We start from the raw sequence: 11,727 nt of genomic DNA, 5'->3' as shown, positions 1-11,727 counted from the left end.
AGGATTAGATACACAGCTCAGCAGTCAGTATCACACAGGAGAGGATTAGATACACGGCTCAGCAGACAGTATCACACAGGATAGGATTAGATACACCGCTCAGCAGTATCACACAGGAGAGGATTAGATACACAGCTCAGCAGTCAGTATCACACAGGAGAGGATTAGATACACGGCTCAGCAGTCAGTAACACACAGGAGAGGATTAGATACACGGCTCAGCAGACAGTATCACACAGGATAGGATTAGATACATGGCTCAGCAGTATCACACAGGAGAGGATTAGATACACAGCTCAGCAGACTATCACACAGGAGAGGATTAGATACACGGCTCAGCAGTGTCACACAGGAGAGGATTAGATACACGGCTCAGCAGACAGTATCACACAGGAGAGGATTAGATACACAGCTCCGCTGTCGGTATCACAAAGGAGAGGATTAGATACACGGCTCAGCAGTCCGTATCACAATGGAGAGGATTAGATACACGGCTCAGCAGTCAGTATCACACAGGAGAGGATTAGATACACGGCTCAGCAGTCAGTATCACACAGGAGAGGATTAGATACACGGCTCAGCAGACAGTATCACACAGGAGAGAATTAGATACACGGCTCAGCAGACAGTATCACACAGGATAGGATTAGATACACGGCTCAGCAGACAGTATCACGCAGGATAGGATTAGATACACGGCTCAGCAGTCAGTATCACGCAGGATAGGATTAGATACACGGCTCAGCAGTCAGTATCACACAGGATAGGATTAGATACACGGCTCAGCAGACAGTATCACACAGTATAGGACTAGATACACGGCTCAGCAGTCAGTATCACAATGGAGAGGATTAGATACACAGCTCAGCAGTCAGTATCACACAGGATAGGATTAGATACACGGCTCAGCAGACAGTATCACACAGGATAGGATTAGATACACGGCTCAGCAGTCAGTATCACACAGGAGAGGATTAGATACACGGCTCAGCAGACAGTATCACACAGGATAGGATTAGATACTCGGCTCAGCAGACAGTATCACACAGGAAAGGATGAGATACACGGCTCAGCAGTCAGTATCACACAGGAGAGGATTAGATACACGGCTCAGCAGTCAGAATCACACAGGAGAGGATTAGATACACGGCTCAGCAGTCAGTATCACACAGGAGAGGATTAGATACACGGCTCAGCAGTATCACACAGGATAGGATTAGATACATGGCTCAGCAGACAGTATCACACAGGAGAGGATTAGATACACAGCTCAGCAGTCAGTATCACACAGGATAGGATTAGATACACGGCTCAGCAGTCAGTATCACAATAGAGAGGATTAGATACACGGCTCAGCAGACAGTATCACACAGGATAGGATTAGATACACGGCTCAGCAGACAGTATCACACAGGATAGGATTAGATACACGGCTCAGCAGTCAGTATCACAATGGAGAGGATTAGATACACAGCTCAGCAGTCAGTATCACACAGGATAGGATTAGATACACAGCTCAGCAGACAGTATCACACAGGAGAGGATTAGATACACGGCGCAGCAGTCAGTATCACACAGGATAGGATTAGATACACGGCTCAGCAGTCAGTATCACGCAGGATAGGATTAGATACACGGCTCAGCAGTCAGTATCACACAGGATAGGATTAGATACACGGCTCAGCAGTCAGTATCACACAGGAGAGGATTAGATACACGGCTCAGCAGTCAGTATCACACAGGAGAGGATTAGATACACAGCTCAACAGTCAGTATCACACAGGATAGGATTAGATACACGGCTCAGCAGTCAGTATCACACAGGAGAGGATTAGATACACGGCTCAGCAGTATCACACAGGATAGGATTAGATACATGGCTCAGCAGACAGTATCACACAGGAGAGGATTAGATACACGGCTCAGCAGACAGTATCACGCAGGAGAGGATTAGATACACAGTTCAGCAGTCAGTATCACACAGGATAGGATTAGATACACGGCTCAGCAGACAGTATCACACAGGAGAGGATTAGATACACGGCTCAGCAGTCAGTATCACAATGGAGAGGATTAGATACACAGCTCAGCAGTCAGTATCACACAGGATAGGATTAGATACACGGCTCAGCAGACAGTATCACACAGGAGAGGATTAGATACACGGCTCAGCAGTCAGTATCACACAGGATAGGATTAGATACACGGCTCAGCAGTCAGTATCACGCAGGATAGGATTAGATACACGGCTCAGCAGTCAGTATCACACAGGAGAGGATTAGATACACGGCTCAGCAGTCAGTATCACACAGGATAGGATTAAATACACGGCTCAGCAGACAGTATCACACAGGAGAGGATTAGATACACGGCTCAGCAGACAGTATCACACAGGAGAGGATTAGATACACAGCTCAGCAGACAGTATCACACAGGAGAGGATTAGATACACGGCTCAGCAGGCTATCACACAGGATAGGATTAGATACACGGCTCAGCAGTCGGTATTACACAAGAGAGGATTAGATACACGGCTCAGCAGTCAGTAATCACAAAGGAGAGGATTAGATACACAGCTCAGCAGTCAGTATCACACAGGAGAGGATTAGATACACAGCTCAGCAGTCAGTATCACACAGGACAGGATTAGGTACACGGCTCAGCAGTCAGTGTCACACAGGAGAGGATTAGATACACAGCTCAGCAGTCAGTATCACACAGGATAGGATTAGATACACGGCTCAGCAGACAGTATCACACAGGATAGGATTAGATACATGGCTCAGCAGACAGTATCACACAGGAGAGGATTAGATACACGGCTCAGCAGTCAGTATCACACAGGAGAGGATTAGATACACAGCTCAGCAGTCAGTATCACACAGGATAGGATTAGATACACGGCTCAGCAGTCAGTATCACACAGGAGAGGATTAGATACACGGCTCAGCAGTCAGTATCACACAGGATAGGATTAGATACACGGCTCAGCAGTCAGTATCACACAGGAGAGGATTAGATACACAGCTCAGCAGTCAGTATCACACAGGATAGGATTAGATACACGGCTCAGCAGACAGTATCACACAGGATAGGATTAGATAAACGGCTCAGCAGTCAGTATCACACAGGATAGGATTAGATACACGGCTCAGCAGACAGTATCACACAGGAGAGGATTAGATACACGGCTCAGCAGACAGTATCACACAGGAGAGGATTAGATACACGGCTCAGCAGTCAGTATCACACAGGAGAGGATTAGATACACGGCTCAGCAGTATCACACAGGATAGGATTAGATACACGGCTCAGCAGACAGTATCACACAGGATAGGATTAGATACACAGCTCAGCAGTCAGTATCACACAGGATAGCATTAGATACACAGCTCAGCAGTCAGTATCACACAGGATAGGATTAGATACACAGCTCAGCAGTCAGTATCACACAGGAGAGGATTAGATACACGGCTCAGCAGATAGTACCACACAGGAGAGGATTAGATACACAGCTCAGCAGACAGTATCACACATGATAGGATTAGATACACAGCTCAGCAGACAGTATCACACAGGATAGGATTAGATACACGGCTCAGCAGACAGTATCACACAGGATAGGATTAGATACACAGCTCAGCAGTCAGTATCACACAGGAGAGGATTAGATACACGGCTCAGCAGATAGTACCACACAGGAGAGGATTAGATACACAGCTCAGCAGACAGTATCACACATGATAGGATTAGATACACAGCTCAGCAGACAGTATCACACAGGATAGGATTAGATACACGGCTCAGCAGTCAGTATCACACAGGATAGGATTAGATACACAGCTCAGCAGTCAGTATCACACAGGAGAGGATTAGATACACAGCTCAGCAGTCAGTGTCACACAGGAGAGGATTAGATACACGGCTCAGCAGACAGTACCACACAGGAGAGGATTAGATACACGGCTCAGCAGTCAGTATCACACAGGAGAGGATTAGATACACGGCTCAGCAGTCAGTATCACACAGGAGAGGATGAGATACACGGCTCAGCAGACAGTATCACACAGGAGAGGATTAGATACACAGCTCAGCAGACAGAATCACACAGGATAAGATTAGATACACGGCTCAGCAGTCAGTATCACACAGGATAGGATTAGATACACGGCTCAGCAGTCAGTATCATACAGGATAGGATTAGATACACGGCTCAGCAGTCAGTACCACACAGGATAGGATTAGATACATGGCTCAGCAGTCAGTATCACACAGGAGAGGATTAGATATATGGCTCAGCAGTCAGTATCACACAGGAGAGGATTAGATACACGGCTCAGCAGTCAGTATCACACAGGCGAGGATTAGATACACGGCTCAGCAGACAGTATCACACAGGAGAGGATTAGATACACAGCTCAGCAGACAGAATCACACAGGATAGGATTAGATACACGGCTCAGCAGTCAGTATCACACAGGATAGGATTAGATACACGGCTCAGCAGTCAGTATCATACAGGATAGGATTAGATACACGGCTCAGCAGTCAGTACCACACAGGATAGGATTAGATACATGGCTCAGCAGTCAGTATCACACAGGAGAGGATTAGATACACGGCTCAGCAGTCAGTACCACACAGGATAGGATTAGATACATGGCTCAGCAGTCAGTATCACACATGAGAGGATTAGATACACGGCTCAGCAGTCAGTATCACACAGGAGAGGATTAGATACACGGCTCAGCAGACAGTATCACACAGGAGAGGATTAGATACACGGCTCAGCAGTCAGTATCACACAGGATAGGATTAGATACACGGCTCAGCAGACAGTATCACACAGGAGAGGATTAGATACACGGCTCAGCATTATCACACAGGAGAGGATTAGATACACGGCTCAGCAGTCAGTATCACAATGGAGAGGATTAGATACACAGCTCAGCAGTATCACACAGGAGAGGATTAGATACACGGCTCAGCATTATCACACAGGACAGGATTAGATACACGGCTCAGCAGTCAGTATCACACAGGAGAGGATTAGATACACGGCTCAGCAGTCAGTATCACAATGGAGAGGATTAGATACACGGCTCAGCAGTCAGTATCACAATGGAGAGGATTAGATACACGGCTCAGCAGTCAGTATCACACAGGACAGGATTAGATACACAGCTCAGCAGTCAGTATCACACAGGAGAGGATTAGATACACGGCTCAGCAGACAGTATCACAGGATAGGATTAGATACTCGGCTCAGCAGACAGTATCACACAGGATAGGATTAGATACACGGCTCAGCAGTCAGTATCACACAGGAGAGGATTAGATACACGGCTCAGCAGACAGTATCACAGGATAGGATTAGATACTCGGCTCAGCAGACAGTATCACACAGGAAAGGATGAGATACACGGCTCAGCAGTCAGTATCACACAGGAGAGGATTAGATACACGGCTCAGCAGTCAGTATCACAATGGAGAGGATTAGATACACGGCTCAGCAGTCAGTATCACAATGGAGAGGATTAGATACACAGCTCAGCAGTCAGTATCACACAGGAGAGGATTAGATACACGGCTCAGCAGACAGTATCACACAGGATAGGATTAGATACACGGCTCAGCGGTATCACACAGGAGAGGATTAGATACACAGCTCAGCAGTCAGTATCACACAGGAGAGGATTAGATACACGGCTCAGCAGACAGTATCACACAGGATAGGATTAGATACACCGCTCAGCAGTATCACACAGGAGAGGATTAGATACACAGCTCAGCAGTCAGTATCACACAGGAGAGGATTAGATACACGGCTCAGCAGTCAGTAACACACAGGAGAGGATTAGATACACGGCTCAGCAGACAGTATCACACAGGATAGGATTAGATACATGGCTCAGCAGTATCACACAGGAGAGGATTAGATACACAGCTCAGCAGACTATCACACAGGAGAGGATTAGATACACGGCTCAGCAGTGTCACACAGGAGAGGATTAGATACACGGCTCAGCAGACAGTATCACACAGGAGAGGATTAGATACACAGCTCCGCTGTCGGTATCACAAAGGAGAGGATTAGATACACGGCTCAGCAGTCCGTATCACAATGGAGAGGATTAGATACACGGCTCAGCAGTCAGTATCACACAGGAGAGGATTAGATACACGGCTCAGCAGTCAGTATCACACAGGAGAGGATTAGATACACGGCTCAGCAGACAGTATCACACAGGAGAGAATTAGATACACGGCTCAGCAGACAGTATCACACAGGATAGGATTAGATACACGGCTCAGCAGACAGTATCACGCAGGATAGGATTAGATACACGGCTCAGCAGTCAGTATCACGCAGGATAGGATTAGATACACGGCTCAGCAGTCAGTATCACACAGGATAGGATTAGATACACGGCTCAGCAGACAGTATCACACAGTATAGGACTAGATACACGGCTCAGCAGTCAGTATCACAATGGAGAGGATTAGATACACAGCTCAGCAGTCAGTATCACACAGGATAGGATTAGATACACGGCTCAGCAGACAGTATCACACAGGATAGGATTAGATACACGGCTCAGCAGTCAGTATCACACAGGAGAGGATTAGATACACGGCTCAGCAGACAGTATCACACAGGATAGGATTAGATACTCGGCTCAGCAGACAGTATCACACAGGAAAGGATGAGATACACGGCTCAGCAGTCAGTATCACACAGGAGAGGATTAGATACACGGCTCAGCAGTCAGAATCACACAGGAGAGGATTAGATACACGGCTCAGCAGTCAGTATCACACAGGAGAGGATTAGATACACGGCTCAGCAGTATCACACAGGATAGGATTAGATACATGGCTCAGCAGACAGTATCACACAGGAGAGGATTAGATACACAGCTCAGCAGTCAGTATCACACAGGATAGGATTAGATACACGGCTCAGCAGTCAGTATCACAATAGAGAGGATTAGATACACGGCTCAGCAGACAGTATCACACAGGATAGGATTAGATACACGGCTCAGCAGACAGTATCACAATGGAGAGGATTAGATACACAGCTCAGCAGTCAGTATCACACAGGATAGGATTAGATACACAGCTCAGCAGACAGTATCACACAGGAGAGGATTAGATACACGGCTCAGCAGTCAGTATCACACAGGATAGGATTAGATACACGGCTCAGCAGTCAGTATCACGCAGGATAGGATTAGATACACGGCTCAGCAGTCAGTATCACACAGGATAGGATTAGATACACGGCTCAGCAGTCAGTATCACACAGGAGAGGATTAGATACACGGCTCAGCAGTCAGTATCACACAGGAGAGGATTAGATACACAGCTCAGCAGTCAGTATCACACAGGATAGGATTAGATACACGGCTCAGCAGTCAGTATCACACAGGAGAGGATTAGATACACGGCTCAGCAGTATCACACAGGATAGGATTAGATACATGGCTCAGCAGACAGTATCACACAGGAGAGGATTAGATACACGGCTCAGCAGACAGTATCACGCAGGAGAGGATTAGATACACAGTTCAGCAGTCAGTATCACACAGGATAGGATTAGATACACGGCTCAGCAGACAGTATCACACAGGAGAGGATTAGATACACGGCTCAGCAGTCAGTATCACAATGGAGAGGATTAGATACACAGCTCAGCAGTCAGTATCACACAGGATAGGATTAGATACACGGCTCAGCAGACAGTATCACACAGGAGAGGATTAGATACACGGCTCAGCAGTCAGTATCACACAGGATAGGATTAGATACACGGCTCAGCAGTCAGTATCACGCAGGATAGGATTAGATACACGGCTCAGCAGTCAGTATCACACAGGAGAGGATTAGATACACGGCTCAGCAGTCAGTATCACACAGGATAGGATTAAATACACGGCTCAGCAGACAGTATCACACAGGAGAGGATTAGATACACGGCTCAGCAGACAGTATCACACAGGAGAGGATTAGATACACAGCTCAGCAGACAGTATCACACAGGAGAGGATTAGATACACGGCTCAGCAGGCTATCACACAGGATAGGATTAGATACACGGCTCAGCAGTCGGTATTACACAAGAGAGGATTAGATACACGGCTCAGCAGTCAGTAATCACAAAGGAGAGGATTAGATACACAGCTCAGCAGTCAGTATCACACAGGAGAGGATTAGATACACAGCTCAGCAGTCAGTATCACACAGGACAGGATTAGGTACACGGCTCAGCAGTCAGTGTCACACAGGAGAGGATTAGATACACAGCTCAGCAGTCAGTATCACACAGGATAGGATTAGATACACGGCTCAGCAGACAGTATCACACAGGATAGGATTAGATACATGGCTCAGCAGACAGTATCACACAGGAGAGGATTAGATACACGGCTCAGCAGTCAGTATCACACAGGAGAGGATTAGATACACAGCTCAGCAGTCAGTATCACACAGGATAGGATTAGATACACGGCTCAGCAGTCAGTATCACACAGGAGAGGATTAGATACACGGCTCAGCAGTCAGTATCACACAGGATAGGATTAGATACACGGCTCAGCAGTCAGTATCACACAGGAGAGGATTAGATACACAGCTCAGCAGTCAGTATCACACAGGATAGGATTAGATACACGGCTCAGCAGACAGTATCACACAGGATAGGATTAGATAAACGGCTCAGCAGTCAGTATCACACAGGAGAGGATTAGATACACGGCTCAGCAGACAGTATCACACAGGAGAGGATTAGATACACGGCTCAGCAGTCAGTATCACACAGGAGAGGATTAGATACACGGCTCAGCAGTATCACACAGGATAGGATTAGATACATGGCTCAGCAGACAGTATCACACAGGAGAGGATTAGATACACGGCTCAGCAGACAGTATCACACAGGATAGGATTAGATACACGGCTCAGCAGTCAGTATCACACAGGAGAGGATTAGATACACGGCTCAGCAGACAGTATCACACAGGAGAGGATTAGATACACATCTCAGCAGTCAGTATCACACAGGATAGGATTAGATACACGGCTCAGCAGACAGTATCACACAGGAGAGGATTAGATACACGGCTCAGCAGTCAGTATCACACAGGATAGGACTAGATACACAGCTCAGCAGTCAGTATCACACAGGATAGGATTAGATACACGGCTCAGCAGACAGTATCACACAGGATAGGATTAGATACACGGCTCAGCAGACAGTATCACACAGGATAGGATTAGATACACGGCTCAGCAGTCAGTATCACAATGGAGAGGATTAGATACACAGCTCAGCAGTCAGTATTACACAGGAGAGGATTAGATACACAGCTCAGCAGTCAGTATCACAATGGAGAGGATTAGATAAACGGCTCAGCAGTCAGTATCACACAGGATAGGATTAGATACACGGCTTAGCAGACAGTATCACACAGGAGAGGATTAGATACACGGCTCAGCAGTCAGTATCACACAGGATAGGATTAGATACATGGCTCAGCAGTCAGTATCACGCAGGATAGGATTAGATACACGGCTCAGCAGTCAGTATCACACAGGATAGGATTAGATACACGGCTCAGCAGTCAGTATCACACAGGATAGGATTAGATACACGGCTCAGCAGACAGTATCACACAGGATAGGATTAGATACACAGCTCAGCAGACAGTATCACACAGGAGAGGATTAGATACACGGCTCAGCAGTCAGTATCACACAGGCTAGGATTAGATACACGGCTCAGCAGACAGTATCACACAGGATAGGATTGGATACACAGCTCAGCAGACAGTATCACACAGGAGAGGATTAGATCCACGGCTCAGCAGACAGTATCACACAGGAGAGGATTAGATCCACGGCTCAGCAGACAGTATCACACAGGAGAGGATTAGATACACAGCTCAGCAGACAGTATCACACAGGATAGGATTAGATACACGGCTCAGCAGACAGTATCACACAGGATAGGATTAGATACACGGCTCAGCAGACAGTATCACACAGGAGAGGATTAGATACACGGCTCAGCAGACAGTATCACACAGGAGAGGATTAGATACACGGCTCAGCAGTCAGTATCACACAGGAGAGGATTAGATACACGGCTCAGCAGTATCACACAGGATAGGATTAGATACATGGCTCAGCAGACAGTATCACACAGGAGAGGATTAGATACACGGCTCAGCAGACAGTATCACACAGGATAGGATTAGATACACGGCTCAGCAGTCAGTATCACACAGGAGAGGATTAGATACACGGCTCAGCAGACAGTATCACACAGGAGAGGATTAGATACACATCTCAGCAGTCAGTATCACACAGGATAGGATTAGATACACGGCTCAGCAGACAGTATCACACAGGAGAGGATTAGATACACGGCTCAGCAGTCAGTATCACACAGGATAGGACTAGATACACAGCTCAGCAGTCAGTATCACACAGGATAGGATTAGATACACGGCTCAGCAGACAGTATCACACAGGATAGGATTAGATACACGGCTCAGCAGACAGTATCACACAGGATAGGATTAGATACACGGCTCAGCAGTCAGTATCACAATGGAGAGGATTAGATACACAGCTCAGCAGTCAGTATTACACAGGAGAGGATTAGATACACAGCTCAGCAGTCAGTATCACAATGGAGAGGATTAGATAAACGGCTCAGCAGTCAGTATCACACAGGATAGGATTAGATACACGGCTTAGCAGACAGTATCACACAGGAGAGGATTAGATACACGGCTCAGCAGTCAGTATCACACAGGATAGGATTAGATACACGGCTCAGCAGTCAGTATCACGCAGGATAGGATTAGATACACGGCTCAGCAGTCAGTATCACACAGGATAGGATTAGATACACGGCTCAGCAGTCAGTATCACACAGGATAGGATTAGATACACGGCTCAGCAGACAGTATCACACAGGATAGGATTAGATACACAGCTCAGCAGACAGTATCACACAGGAGAGGATTAGATACACGGCTCAGCAGTCAGTATCACACAGGCTAGGATTAGATACACGGCTCAGCAGACAGTATCACACAGGATAGGATTGGATACACAGCTCAGCAGACAGTATCACACAGGAGAGGATTAGATACACGGCTCAGCAGACAGTATCACACAGGAGAGGATTAGATCCACGGCTCAGCAGACAGTATCACACAGGAGAGGATTAGATACACAGCTCAGCAGACAGTATCACACAGGAGAGGATTAGATACACGGCTCAGCAGACTATCACACAGGATAGGATTAGATACACGGCTCAGCAGTCAGTATCACACAGGAGAGGATTAGATACACGGCTCAGCAGACAGTATCACACAGGAGAGGATTAGATACACAGCTCAGCAGTCAGTATCACACAGGAGAGGATTAGATACACGGCTCAGCAGTCAGTAATCAGACTGCAGAGACCCGTGTGTCGTAACCAGTGCCTTCCCCCGTCCCACCACTCCGTAATAAAAGATACCAACAATCCTGGATGGGTTGAACAGGTCGGTCACAGTTTTATTAATTGCAAAGTAGAGAAGGGCAATTACACATCGCGACGCACTCATTGCTGAAGGCCCCAGCCGACGACCGCTGGGCCAGCATGCCGATGAGAGGTTACGAACCTTTGCCCCCCTCTACCTACCGCCACTGTGACGTATATAA

This window comes from Ranitomeya imitator, chromosome 3, assembly GCF_032444005.1.
Source record: "Ranitomeya imitator isolate aRanImi1 chromosome 3, aRanImi1.pri, whole genome shotgun sequence".
Lineage (NCBI taxonomy): Eukaryota > Metazoa > Chordata > Amphibia > Anura > Dendrobatidae > Ranitomeya > Ranitomeya imitator.
This window is presented reverse-complemented; position numbering follows the sequence as displayed.